The 14,948-nt window shown below is 45.0% G+C and overlaps 1 protein-coding gene across 1 annotated transcript in view; it reads left to right on the plus strand.

The window, feature by feature from the left end:
- LOC122665262 (inorganic pyrophosphatase TTM2-like) overlaps positions 1 to 9,082 on the plus strand; it is a 38,106-nt gene extending 29,024 nt beyond the window's left edge. The window contains exon 14 of the mRNA XM_043861367.1: positions 9,072 to 9,082. The gene's annotated coding sequence lies outside the window, so the exon portion shown is untranslated. The remainder of the gene's footprint in view (positions 1 to 9,071) is intronic.
- The last annotated feature ends 5,866 nt before the right edge of the window (positions 9,083 to 14,948 follow it).

Genomic DNA, 14,948 nt, shown 5'->3' on the forward strand with positions numbered 1-14,948 from the left:
CTACCACTCATACTTCGCTTCGTTTAGTGTTGGAGTTCTATCTTGTTTATGGACTGTAGTAGCTTCCTCAACCTCATTGACTTCAAAGTCATCTAGACCCATTGGAGTGGTGTGGGTTGGTGTAGGTATTTCATCATCAACATCTAGATCATCAATCTCGAGCTTGTCACCCGAGTCTTGCGTGTTATCCAAATGACCATCTCCACGGGCATAAGAATCTCCAAATATAATTTGGAGTTCGGACCAATGTGCCAAACCTTGATGCCTAAATTTTTTCCATCCTGAATTTGCCTATATACAATATCAAATAAATTATTAGATATTTACTACATAATCAACATAAGACTAAATATAATAGTTTAGATCAAACCAAAGAAGATATTAGTATAGTATTTACCGCTATAGCTTTATCCCAAACCTTTGTCATCGTCAACGATGGCTATGCCGGGTGATTGAGTTCCATCCAAATCCTGTAGTTTGAAGTAATGACTTGAAACTTCCATAATCTATCCTCATCTTGTTGAACTTGTTCCTTATCATTCCCTATCGAACACCCTACCAAGAGTGGTTTCCAACCGTCGAATATCATCCCACCCATTCTTCTTTGAAGGTTGCCCCACTCTTGTTGCCCCTTACATTATCTACCATCAACCGAACTAGTAAGGCAACCTCGGTAGTGGACCAAGATACGGACCAACTTTTGATTTTCCTTTTGACCTTGATGAAGTAGCCATAATATCTGAATAATACGGCAAAAAGACGGCCACATTTTTTCGTGTGGAAATCAAATTAAAAGAAGATTAGTTAAGAAAAGAAATTACAAAATCCATAACCTTCTTTGAGGCCCAACAATGCAATTGAAGTTTCAACATTGCTAGTAATGACAAATTGAGAACCCATGGACTAAAATCAAACCAGTTGTTATGCTACGAGAATCTTTGAAAAAATTTCATCATGACTACACTATGAAACCACATGGAGAAGTTGCATCTCGTCCACAACTTGGTTGGTTAAAAACTTGAAAAAAATACCTTGAAATGTACATAAAAATTGACTTAAATGTATACATATGTGACCTAAATTGACGTAAAAATGTACTCTCTAGTTTCATTCTCTTGCTAATCACTTGAAAACCAACTGTTGGATCTTCATCCTACTTTGAGGGACTGAGGTACTATTAGTTAGCTACATGTGATCTAGATTGGGGCTTACTTTTGGTGTTTAACCTTCTGGTTTTGAGTCTTATAAATTCTGCGTGTTGGGTTAGAATCACCTTCAGCTTCTCCCTACCAGAATTTTTTATTCAGCTTATCTATCTCCCTTGGTTGTACAAATAGGGATAAGGAAAAATTTTCCAACTTTGAATTCTTTTCCTCACCTTATCAAACAAAGAGTCAAAACATAAACTTTTTTTTATTCAACTTGCCTATAAAAAGGGATTTCCAAGATCTCACTCCTTTTTTGACATAGTGCTAACACCCAAATATAATAAGAAATCTCCTTTTTTCAAACTAGAAGTACTGAACGGCTAAAAACAACAGCAGATTGCATTTTATCTTCTAAAACAACAGCAGTTTGGGCTTTGGAGTTTGGACCTCATGGTTGAAATCTAGGGTTTGGACTTTGGATTTTGATAAACCCAAAGTCATGGAGGGCTAGACCCTCACTCTTTTATCTATAACTTGGAGAAAACAACATGATAGAAGGTGGTTCGGATATATGCAAATCGGTACCCCGAGCAGGACATAAAAGCAGAGAAAATTTCGAATTGAGGGAAAAGTCAGAAAAATCCGAATTCGGATAGTGATAATCCTGGTCGGTTCCTTCTCTTAATGATATTGTAGACCTTGTTGTCAAAAAAAAATAGGTGTCTTCCTCATCACCACCTACATCATCATCTTCAAGTGATTCATCACACTTGATCTTACTTGAATGATGTTTCGATCAATAGATATAATTCTTATATGAATGTAATAGAAAGAACCATTTGGGTGTTCCATTAGTTATATTGACATATCATTCTTAAATGAATGTATAATTCTTAAGCAATCAGATTTCCTTGAAGCTATATAAATGTATTACTCCTAAATAAAACCATTTGACCTTGAATCACCTTAAACAAGAAACTACAAAACCAGATTAACTAAGAAGATAATGAATTCAATGACTGGAGCATACAATTAAGATGAACCAAAATCATTTTCTAGTTGACAAAAAATTATACCTTCACATTAGTCCTTTTTAAAATACTATGAAACAGATTAAGGACTACGGGAAAGAGAAAGGAACCAAGCTGGCCTTCAATAACCATTGAGAAAGGCGATCATGGAATCTCGGGTTCAATACAAGATGCCAAGGCAACGAATTAATCGAGCACTTTCTACGGTGAAAAAGTATTTGGTGATGTTCCACGGTAGCACAAATGATCCATCTCAACAATGAAGAGTGAATGGAAGTTGGTTTGCTTCTTAGATTATACCGAGTACATATATCGGATATAAGTACATTAAAATGGATGTCATTTTTACAATGAAAAAGTCTTTGATGTGCACGAGTCCATAACTATGCAAAATCTAGCACAGCCCAACTAGCCATTCAAAGCCAACATAAACATTAACTTAGCATAAAACAGCCATTACGAAGACGGATCGAGAGAACTACGGATCTACTACCTTCACAAACCAGCATCCCCAAAATCCCCAAAATCCCTAACATCCATCCAGACCTCAAAATCAAATATTTCAACAGATCCAAAATCATACCTTTGGCGATTACTTCTAATTTTACGATTGTAGATCCAAAACACGAGATTCCCTGAGACACAAATGGGAGGAAAAAATTCAGTCCTCGCCAAAATCACAATCTAACAACGATTGACAAGAGAGAGAGAGACAGAGAGAGCGTGAGGGAAAGAACGAGCAAAGAGAGACAGAGATAGCGAGATAGAGAGTGAGACAGGAGAGAGCGAGCGAGCAGAGAGAGAAAGAGAGGATGAGAGAGGAAGATACACAGAGAAAGGAAGAGAGAGCGTGAAGGAGAGAGCGAGAGAGAGAAACCATTGTACTGCGGTGGTTCGAGCGTTTCCCTTCTCTTCCTTCCCCTCCTCTTCTCCCGATTGCGTTTCTTTCGATTGTGAAGTCACGGGTTTTGCTCGATAGCCTTCTCGATTTGTTCTTTGTTCTTTGCGGCCGTCTCCAAGGCGGTCTAAAGAACGTTCTTTACTTCAAAAATGCCAGTACGGTCTTTAAAGAATAAAAAAACGAACCGATAAGCCAAACACTTTTTCATATTTTTTGTTCTTTTTGAACAAAAGAAGCATTCGAAACCTTGTTGACCGTTACCAAACGCAGCCTAAGTATCCTTGACACTCGTCTTAGCAACATTTTGGCTTGAACAATTGAAACAACATCAAAGGTGGTGTTCCTATCCTTACTCTAGAAAACTCAAACTCTGGTTCTCCCACCGGTCTAAACACCAACAATTTCTCAAAAGAATGAACATTTGACATTGTAAGCAGCCAGCCAATCCATGCCCAAAATTACATCAAAATCTTCCATGTCTAATAATATCAAGTCTGCCCTCAAACTTCTATCCTCAACATCCACTATACATGATATATACATCATACATTAGGTTTGTCTCTAATCCTCTCCAAAGGGTATAGTGACGCACAACTAGTGGCAAAAAAAAAAAAAAGATAAAAGGAATGCGTAGATCTGAAATCAAACAATCGGCATGCAAGCATTTCAGAAACATTAATTATACCTTCCAAAAACATTCACTACATAGAAATGGAATTTCATACACAACACAGGTCATATCTTTAATAAAAGAAACAAAAGGATCTGATACCTGCAACCATTGATTGGGAGGCCTCTGCATCATGAGCTATTGTAGCAAACACCCTTCCAGCAGCTCTTTGTTTCTGGTTATCCCAATTCTCTCTCTTGCCTTGGTTTTGCTGATTTTCCTGGGCACCTTGTGGGTTTTGTCTCCACTGATAGTTCCCACCTAGGCAGCCCTTTGCATAATGGCTTGGCTTCCCGCATCTAAAACATATCTTAGTTCCTTCGAGACACTCTCCTCTGTGGTTCTTTCCACACTTGGGACATGATAAACCCAAATTCCTACTGACCAATCGGGATCCGCCACATGTCCCAGCCCAAGGGAGTGGGCCATCCCAAGATCGGTGGAGAACCAGCTCACACATGAACCGCAAGGACACTCACAGGCGTGGCCTCCTCACAGGCGCGACCTCCTCACCAGGCGCGGCCTCCTCACGGGTGCGGCCTCCAGCCTCTATTGGGCACGCCTCCTCACGCGCGACCTCCTCATCACGGGCGCGGCCTCCTCACGGGTGTGGCCTCGGGCGCGGTCTCATCACGGCGGCGCGGGCCTCACCAGGCATGGCCTCACCAGGCGCGGCCTCACAAGCATGGCCTATAGACGTCAAATCCCTGATCCAAGACCAAGCCACTACCATTGCCATCAACAAGACATGCACCATCTCAAGGACTCTAGGCCACTGCCTATGAGGCACGTCATTCTGACGGACTCAAACATCAAAGATCCTATCACCACACGCAGGTGTCTATCTACTAAGGACCCCAACACCACTGGGACACTACCTCCCTTAGGGAGGCCACCAACTAAGGAAGAGCCCTGCTACTAAGAGACTCTATCAACTACACGATCACTCGCCATCGAACTGGGACTCTCCACACCGCCACACTCTACTATAAAAGAGAAGGTATTCTACCCTATAATCATCTTGAATTCTATCATTCATCTGTTTGCTCAAAGAGGTCTAACTTAGGCATCGGAGAGTCTTAGGCCGGAACCACACCGGTTCTCCTTGGTTACCTTGGTCCTTTTGCAAGTTACGGCACTCAAGGGACCACCGAACGATTTCCTGACGCAACAGATTGGCGCCATCTGTGGGAACGACGCTAGCCATCGTACCTACTAGCTCGATTCCACCATCACTCAATGGCACCATGGGGTAAGAAGACCGCTCCCTCCACCGTCAATGCTGTGAAGGAGGGGAACGGATCACCTCCTCAAGAGAGCTTGTGTCGCAGAGCCAATAACCATGTCTCTCAGGAGAGGGAGGTCCCAGAGAATGAACAGGTTGAGGTAGCCGACCTCAACCCTGAAGCAGCCGTGGAGCTAGTACCTGACCCTAATGCACCAGCGATTGTGGGTTAGATCAATGACTTGCAACGGCAGATCCTCAATGACCAACGACTCTTTCGAGACTACCTGAGGCAGCGCGCGACGTCCCACTGTCATAGAGCGTTGCCACCACTAAGGATGGAACTTGTCCCTCGACAGGAGCAAAACCTTAGGAGGTCACCTCCCAAGGGTGAAAAGTCAGAGAGGTTCACTGGGCGTGCAAGTCCCACTCACCAGCAAGGGGATCCCTCCCAGCATCCCAGGAGAATGTCGGACCTCCCAGTACGTTCAGGACGTGGGAGGACACCAACACACATGTCCATGGTACCTAGCCCAAAAGGGTCGATCAAGAAGTCGGTGCTCCAAGGTCGACTAGGAGGAAGTCACATACCAAGGCAGAGCCGGACCTACCTAGAAGAGAGTCCCTCATGTTCAGGCCAAGGTTCGTCGCGCCGTGACCACACACCATCCCGTCAAAACTTACGATAGGAGGGAACTTCAAGGAGAGGTGGAGAGCGAGGTCACAACGAATACCCTGCCAGGCGTGAAGGGTAGTCACGGGAAGAGAAGCTAGACAAAAGACTACAAGATTTGGCTGAGAAGTTGGAAGGACTGAAGAAGCAGACCAAGGGCAAGACACACTCGATACCTGGACAACACCCATTCTCGACAGAGATCATGGCAGCCACACTCCCCTCCAGGTTCAGGTTACCCACCTTCAAACTCTACAGTGGAACCACGGACCCCAATGATCACATCAACTACTTCAATGGGATGATGACCCTATATGGGGATCAGACATGGTCTCCTGTCGAGCATTCCCTGCATCCCTCAAGGGTGCAGCTACCTCATGGTTTTCTAGACTACGACTGAGGTCGATAGGTTCGTTTGCAGAGTTATGTGAACAATTCGTCACCCGCTTCCGGAGTAGCATCCAGTAGAAGAAGACCACAATCAATCTACTGAACGTGGTACAGAACCCTGGGGAGTCCCTCAGGGAGTACGTCACCAGGTTCACCAAGGAGTCTTTAGAGGTCAGAGACTTAGACGATCAGACCCAGTATATAGCCTTGGTTGGGGGCACCAGAGACCTGGACTTGATCAAGGACCTGGTGCGACATGAGACCAGGACCATGAAGGAGGTTCTGGAGCGGTGTAACGAGTTTGCCAACATGGCCGAGGCACTACAAGCTCGTAAGAAGGTGATCGATGCCAAGCCATAGGATAACAAGAGATCGACGCCGAACGACCTTAAAGAGAGCAAGAGATCGAAGATCGAGCGTCGATAGGAGAAGGGCGACCACCAGTCAGGAAGGACCGACTGTAGCCCAGAGAGAAGTGACCAACCAAGCAGCCCTGAGTTCACACCCCTGAATACCACCAGGTCTCAGATCCAGGACCGTGACCCATGCTAGTAGGACCTGAGAAGCATAATCCCAACAAGTACTATCTCTTCCATAAAGACACCGGGCATGACATAGAGGATTGCATTCAACTAAAAAGGGAGATAGAACCGCTTGTGAGGGTAGGGAGTTTGAACAAGTATGTGAAAGGAAGATGCAAGGCCGTTCGAGCCAAGGAGGTTGAGGTCATGACCGAGAAAGAGAAGAATCAAGAAGGGAAGAAAGAAGGATAGATCGAGATAGGAAAAGAGATCGCCCCGAAGAAAGGAGTGATACAGCAAAGCCAAGTGGCACCAAAGGAGCCCCCATCCTCACTATACTAGGAGGACCAGGGCAGGAGTCTACTAGGAAGGTCAAAGCCCATGCCAGGTTTGTGGGAGTAGCAGAGAAGCCAAACGAGGTAACCAAGACCGAGACAGTAATATCCTTCTCGGATGCAGACTTGGAAGGTGTGAGCTTTCCACATGAAGATGCCCTAGTAGTGCAGGTAGAGATAGCCAACCAACCAGTGCACATGGTGCTAATAGATACAGGGGCGTCCGTGGACGTGCTCTCATTGGAAGCCTACCGCCAATTTGGGTTCGAGGATGACCAACTCAAGCCAGAGCCCACCTACCACTATGGATTTTCGGGCACCACCGCCTCCATCAGAGGTACTATAGAGCTGCCCGTTACCTTCGGAGAGCACCCTCGACAATTGACCGTCATGGTGAACTTCATGGTCGTCAGGTCCGTGGTGTCATTCAACGGCCTCTTAGGGCGACCATCTCTGATAGCTCTTAGAGGAGTTGTATCGCCACTCCACTTGAAGATGAAGTTCTCCACCGAGAATGGGGTGGGCGAAGTCCGAGGAGACCAGAAGAAAGCCAGAGAATGTTAGACGACCTTCATCAAAGAACAATGATAGCACCTGTGGAATGAAGCTGTGCATGGAGAACCTTGTCAGCGACTAGAGAGATCAATAGACAAAGAGAAGAGGAAGGCCAGTGGAGGACCTCGTCCCATGGCCGCTTCGTAAGGACAATCCTTCCAAGGTCATACAGGTTGGCTCACCGTTGAGCAAGGAACAAAAGGACGAGCTTGGGTGTCTCCTCCAAGAAAACATGGATGTCTTTGCATGGTCGACCTCCGACATGCCAGGCATACCCCGGTCCATAGTCGAACACAAGCCACACATAGACTCAGCCAGGAAGCCCGTCCAACAGAATTGACAAAATTTTACCCATGACCAACAGGCAGCCATTGAGTTTTGAGTTTGAGGTTCGAGGTCCGAGGTCCGAGGTCTGAGGTAGAAGTTCGTGAGGGGTCAAGGTCAAGGTTCGGGTAAGGATGTGTCTGTGGCTAAAAACCAAATCAAGTCAATATCAATAAAAAAAAATAAAAAAGGCCACGGTCAAGGGCCGTAGGAGACAGGCCATGGGCGAGGTACGAGGTTTGAGGTCAAGGTTCGAAGTCGAGGATTGAGGTCCGAGGTCCGAGGTTGGAGTTCGTGAAGGTTCAAGGTCGAGGTTCGAGCAAAGACGTGTCTATGGCCAAAGACCAATTCGAGTCAATACAAAAAAAAAAAGGGCCATGGCCAAGGGCAGTAGGCGACAGGCCATGGGCATGGACGAGGTTCGAGGTTCGAGGTCCAAGGTCTGAGGTCAAAGTTCATGAGGGTTCAAGGTGAGGGTTCAAGGTCAAGGTTCGAGCAAAGGTGTGTTCGTGGCCAAAGAACAATTCGAGTCAATATCAACAAAAAAAGAAAAGAAAAGAAAGGGGAAGTACGAGACGTCATATTTAATGCAAGTTTGACGTTTAGAGGCAGAGTTCGAGAAGTTTGGGGAGTTCGAGATGGTTCGAATACCAAGGATCGAATACTAAGGGTCGAGATTGAGGAGGGGCCAAGCTAGATGGACCCTATACTCAACTACCTACAGAACGACGTCCTATCAGAGGACAAGGTTGAGGCAAGAAAGATAAGGATGAGAGCTGCAAAGTACACGGTCGTGGACGGGGTACTATATAAGAGAGGAGTCACTGCACCACTACTCAGGTTCCTAGGACCCAAGGGAGCTAAGTACTCCCTGGCAGAGGTCCATAAGGGGATATGCGGAAGCCACATGGGAGGGCGAGCGCTAGCCTACAAAGTCCTCCGCCAGGGGTTCTACTGGCTACGGATGTAAGAAGAAGCCATACAGTATGCCAAGATTTGCGAGAAATATCAATTGTTCGCCCCAGTACCCCATCTAACCACCACCAAATTGACATCCAAAGTTCAAGGCTCTTTTGCCAACTCTACAACATTGACTATCGGCCTGTATCAGTAGCCTACCCACAGGCCAATGGTCAGGTGGGGTGACAAACAGAACACTGCTAGAAGGAGTTAAGGAGGGCTAGAGCATCACAGCCAAGGAATGAGGCACGCGAATGACCAACTGGGAAGGACCCTACATAATTTCCAAGTAGATATGCTCAAGGACTTACCGCTTGAAAATTTCGGGGTCCAAGAAGGTAGACCATGCCTGGAGCTCAGAGCATCTGAAGAAATACTACCAGTAGAGTAGCATTAGTCGACTTTCAGCTAGTATCGCATTCCATTTTCAAGAATGATTTGAAATTTTTTGGGAGTTTGAAGTAAATAGTTTGTTCAGGGCTACATCCGTCCACTTTTGCAGTCTACTTCAGCACTTTCAAGCACCAAGGTTCGTAGACCACCAAGGAGCAATGCCACCAAGGTCCGTAAACCACCAAGGTCCTTAGACCACTAAGGCGCAATGCCACTAAGGTCCGTAGACCACCAAGGCGCAATGGCACCAAGGTCCATAGACCACTAAGGTGCAATGCCACCAAGGTTCGTAGACCACCAAGACGCAATGCCACCAAGGTTCGTAGACCACCAAGGTGCAATGCCACGAAGGTCCGTAGACCACCAAGGCACAATGCGACCAAGGTCTGTAGAGCACCAATGCATAATGCCACCAAGGTCCATAGACTACCAAGGCACAATGCCACCAAGGTCCGTAGACCACCAAGGCGCAATGCCACCAAGGTCCGTAGACCACCAAGGCACAATACCACCAAAGTCCGTAGACCACCAAGGCGCAATGCCACCAAGGTCCACGGACCACCGAGGCATAAGGCCACCAAAGTCCACAGACCCCTAAGGCTCGAGGTCACCAAGGTTGAACGACTACCAAGGCCTATCTGCCACATACAAAGGATGAGGAACAAAAACACCCAGAAGGGAGGCAAAGAATTCAACCGTAAATATCTAAAGTAGGAAGCGACAATAATTATAGGCCAAGTGACTAAGTGACCAAGTGACCGAGGCCAAACGATAGACTGAAAAACGATCAAGGGGCCACGGCCAAAGGGCCATGGTCGACAGCCATGGGTGACCAAGTCACGGACAAAAAAAAAAAAAAAAAAAAAAAAAAAAAATAATATATATATATATATGAGACATACTAGAGAGGGTGAACAACACCAACAGGCGCCAACGGGCGAGGATGGGTGCCAACAGTCGTGGACGAGCACCAATGGGCGTGGACAGTAGAGCGGCGCCAGCGGGCGCAAATAGGCCGAGGTACAAGTAAAGGACGTGAGACCGAGGCACGGGCGACATGGGCACAAGGAGGCGACAAGCTCATGATCGAGACCGCGGATGAGATCAAGATCAAGAGTAAGCAACACTAAGTAGGCCAAGGTTGGGCAAGCCACCAGGAAGGCTAAGGGCTAATAGCCAAGAAAGGAAGAGACTAGAGGAGAGCAAGGAGACAAAGCTTCAAAACAAAAATGAAAAAGCTACTCTCTTGAACACTCCGTTCCAAGAGAGTGGGGGGCAACTGATAAACCCAAATTCCTACTGACCAATCAGGAGCTGCCATGTGTCCCAGCCCAAGGGAGTGGGCCGTCCCAGGACAGGTGGAGAACCAGCTCAGACATGAACCGTAAGGACACTCACAGGTGTGGCCTCCTCGCAGGCATGGCCTCCTCACAGGTGTGACCTCCTCATCAGGCGCAACCTCTCTGGGTGCGGCCTCCTCACGGGCGTGGCCTCCAGCCTCTCTAGGTGCGGCCTCCTTATGGGTGCGGCCTCCAGCCTCTCTGGACGTGGCCTCCTCACGGGCCTGGCCTCTAGGTGCTGCCTCATCACAGGCGTGACCTCATGGCAGGCGCGGCCTCACCAGGCGTGGCCCCACCAGGCACGGCCTCGCAGGCGCGGCCTGGTAGGCGCGACCTCACAAGCATGGCCTACAGACGTCAGATCCCTGATCCAAGACCAAGCCACTACCGCTGCCATCAACAAGACATGCACCATCTCAAGGACTCTAGGCCACCGCCTATGAGGCACGTCATCCTGACGGACTCAAACATCAAAGATCCTATCACCACACGCAGGTGTCTATCTACTAAGGACCCCAACACCACTGGGACACTACCTCCCTTAGGGAGGCCACCAACTAAGGAAGAGCCCTGCTACCCAGGGACTCTATCAACTACACGATCACTCGCCATCGAACTGGGACTCTCCACACCGCCATACTCTACTATAAAAGGGAAGGTATTCTACCCCATAATCATCTTGAATTCTATCATTCATCTGTTTGCTCAGAGAGGTCTAACTTAGGCATCAGAGAGTCACCCACACCGGTTCTCCTTTGTCACCCTGGTCCTTTTATAGGTTACGATACTCGAGGGACCACCGAACTATTTCCTGACGCAATAGGACACATAACCTAAGGCTTCAAGCATTAATACCCATTTTTCTGGCCTTTGGATGCAACTCCCTTATAAGAATTGGGCTTGAACTTCTTCCTCTGACCCCACCCTCAACCTAAATAGAATCCCTCTCAGTAACCTCATATATTTAGGATTTTCGCACCACTTCAGCAAAAGTCTCTAACTGAAGGGTGGCCACAGTCATACTAATCTCGGGCCTCAAATCCTGATCAAAATGATGAGCCCATCATGCCCTCTGTGCTAACTAAGTTCGGTGCAAACTTAGATAGTTCTTCAAATTTTCTTTTATAAGCCATCATTGATTAGGATCCTTGGGTGAGTTGCATAAAATCCATTGCCTTTTTTTGTCTTATGCATGGAGGAAAGTATTTGTTGTCGAAGCCTGTTTTGAATCCATCCCAAGTCAATTTCTTGCCCCCTGCCTCTAGAATGGGCATGGCCATCTGCCACCACTAATCTACCTCTCCATATAGTATTAATGTGGCACACACTACTTTTTGCTCATCAATGCACTTGATCAGATTGAAGATTTTCTCCATCTCCTTGATATACGATGGCTACTATCGGATCCAAACTCACTCCCTTAAATGGGATAGGTGCGACCTCCTAAAGTTCCTCATCACCTTTATATCATCAGTCCCTAACCTTGGCTAACGGGTACCACTACTACCTACTTGTCTACCTTGATCAAGTTGGTGCTAGTTAACCCTAACAAAATTACCTATGGGCCCCAGAAACTGCTGAAACTTTGGTGGCCCTTGATGTTCTGGCATCTTAAGGCTTGCAGGAGGATTTACAGGATGATTCCTAGTCCTCCTTTTGATGGCATTATACTTGGCCACAAAAATAGGATAGTCTTAAAATCTTAAAACATAATACCTTATCTCATTAGCATAGAGTCCTATTACGTTAGCAATCCTATGCCATCAGATCACGAGTCTACAAAACCTATTCAACTCTTGCTTTGATACCAAGGCTTGTCACAACCCCAATCAAAATACCTCAAGTTCTTCTTTTTTCAATCCAATTTCTCTAGTTACAAAAAGCACTCAATTAGGTAGTTCCCTCCTTGTTTAAACCTTTATTAGCTCCCTTTTCCATTTCCTTTCCTTCCCTTGCACAGATCTTAGGCTAAAGCCACTTAAAATTTTAAACCCAATATCATGCACAGTTACTATTGGTTTGAAACCAACGACGCAGCGGAACAGATCGAAGAACATCGACAACAAAGGTGCAATCACTCAAGCAAAGGAACATAGGGCTCATCAGAGGAAGAAGCATGTGCAGCGAAAGTATCACCTGATCAGGGAGATCATCTAACAGGGTGATGTAACTGTCATGAAGGTTGACTCAGCAGCAATGTGTCAGATCCCATGATCAAAGGCTTAGCACCTGTTGTGTTTTTGAAACATGTAGATTTTATTGGTGTAAGGCATATGGGAGATTGGCTTTGATGTACAAGTGGGAGATTGTTGGATATGTGTCCATCAAACCCGGTTAATAATAAAATGTTTATTTTTTTACGCATGACATGTACTTTTATTGGGCTTATAAGTTGTTCCATGGGTTTTCACCCAAAACGGTTCTCAACTAGGGACAACACCGGACATCTTGTTCATATGCTCGTCACATTGTATGTTACCAGAAATGAGTTTTCGGATGCATAAATGTGGGTAATCATACTGTGTGTATAGAAAAGAATCTGGTAAGAATCTTGCATGTGCTACTGCCAGTTGTGTGAGAACGAGATTTGTACCTGTCATTTGAACTTTGACCTGAGAGATCCTATTCATTACAATGCTGGGTCACTTGTTTTATTAAGCCAATGGTTGATGTCCTATAGACTATATATTGGCGCACTGGACACATGATCACGCGTTGTTAATGAAAGAGATGCCCAACATGGAATCCACTACCGTTAATTCAAGAATATCAAGAAGAGAGAAAGTCTGTGATGGATCAGACAGGAATTTGGTACCAGTGTCTTTTTTGCAAATTGTTTACAAAACTATTTTGTAATATAAAAAATAATTATTTATGTTTAAATTTATTCAAATATTTTTTTTTGGATTACGATCACAGAATTTCTGAAATGAACTTATACAATGAGTTGGGGGTTGGTAGTATTTAATTACATGTCCTATAGCTCAATATGGGATATTAGATTAGTGGAAGGTTTTATTTGCAAATTAAAGAGTTTAATTCTGCAAGATAATTATTGAGAATATTAATTGGTTAATTATCTTTTTAATATGCTAAGTAGGATTTACATCCTTGACTTTCATATTGTTGGCATATTCATAAAGATAACAATCCCTTTTAGATTCTACCTCTTCCCAGTATGGAAGCAAAGACGTTGTGAAAAAATAGAAGTTGGAGATTTTCATCAAATTATAAAATATTGGTTTTGGAAACCATGCCTGAGAAAAGAAATTTGACAAGTTGCAATTTTAGAAAATGCACATGACCAAGGTGTGATCCCTTTTGGGATCCAAAAAAATAAATAAGGAGAGGAGGAGAGCTCCATGATTTGGGAGTCTCTCCAACTTTCTCTGACAATTTCTCTTATCCATCCCCTCCTCTTGTGTGAATATGAGTGCTAGGGTTTATGGAACCTTAATATTTGGTGAGCAGAACATAACTTTATTTTTACGGACGATCAACGACGACAAGGCGTTGATTAAGCCAATCCATCTCTTGCTTTGGTTTGGAAGAGCTATTACCTGGAGGAGGAGCTTCACTTGTGGCTCTAAGGTAACCAAACCCTTCCCCGTGTTATTTTTGTTATCTGATTTTGAATGCAAAAATGCACAATACAAGGGGATTGGATCTTTGACAAGATCGGGTATAACACCGAGATCGCTCAAGAATTTCTTTAATCAAAGTGCTTCTTTGGCTGCATCATTGCATGCAATGTACTCAGCTTCAGTGGTAGAATCGGCTGTAGACTTTTGTTTTGCACTCGTCCATATAACACCTCCACCACCCATCATGAAAATCATCCATGACGTGGATTTTCTATCATCTTTGCCAGTTTAAAAATCCTAGATTTCATAATCAGTATGTTGCGATGGTCAATAAAACCCTAATTGATTTCAACATCGCTACTGGAGAAAAAGTTTCATCATAATCCACACCCTCTTGTTGGGTGTATCCTTTAGCCATCAGTCTTGCCTTGAATCTTTCAACATTTCCATCAATGTCTCTCTTCCACTTGCATCCAATGGTCCTGATGCCTTGTGGTGGATCAACTAGAGTCCAGACATTATTTGAGTGCATTGAATTGATTTCAGAGCGCATAGCTTCCAGCCACTTATTTGCATCTACATCTTTAAGTGCCTCAGAATAAGTATACGAATCATCATTCATCTTAGTAGAGACCATGTGGAACTCTTCCATAGTCTTTTCTTCTTTTGTAAGAAGACCGAAACGTTCAGGTCGCCTAATAGGCCTCCCACGATGCCGAGGCTCTTGAGTGCTGATTGGTAGAGGGTTTAAGTCAACTAGGTCATCTGCTGGGATTGTCAAATCCAGTTCAGAAGAAAATTCTTCTATAACCATTGGTTCAGTTCTTTTAGAGATTAGGTCCTCCTCAAAGAAAGTAACATGCTTACTAATGATGACCTTTTATTCAGTGGGGTTATA

Source organism: Telopea speciosissima, chromosome 6 (genome assembly GCF_018873765.1).
Source record: "Telopea speciosissima isolate NSW1024214 ecotype Mountain lineage chromosome 6, Tspe_v1, whole genome shotgun sequence".
NCBI classification, from domain to species: domain Eukaryota; kingdom Viridiplantae; phylum Streptophyta; class Magnoliopsida; order Proteales; family Proteaceae; genus Telopea; species Telopea speciosissima.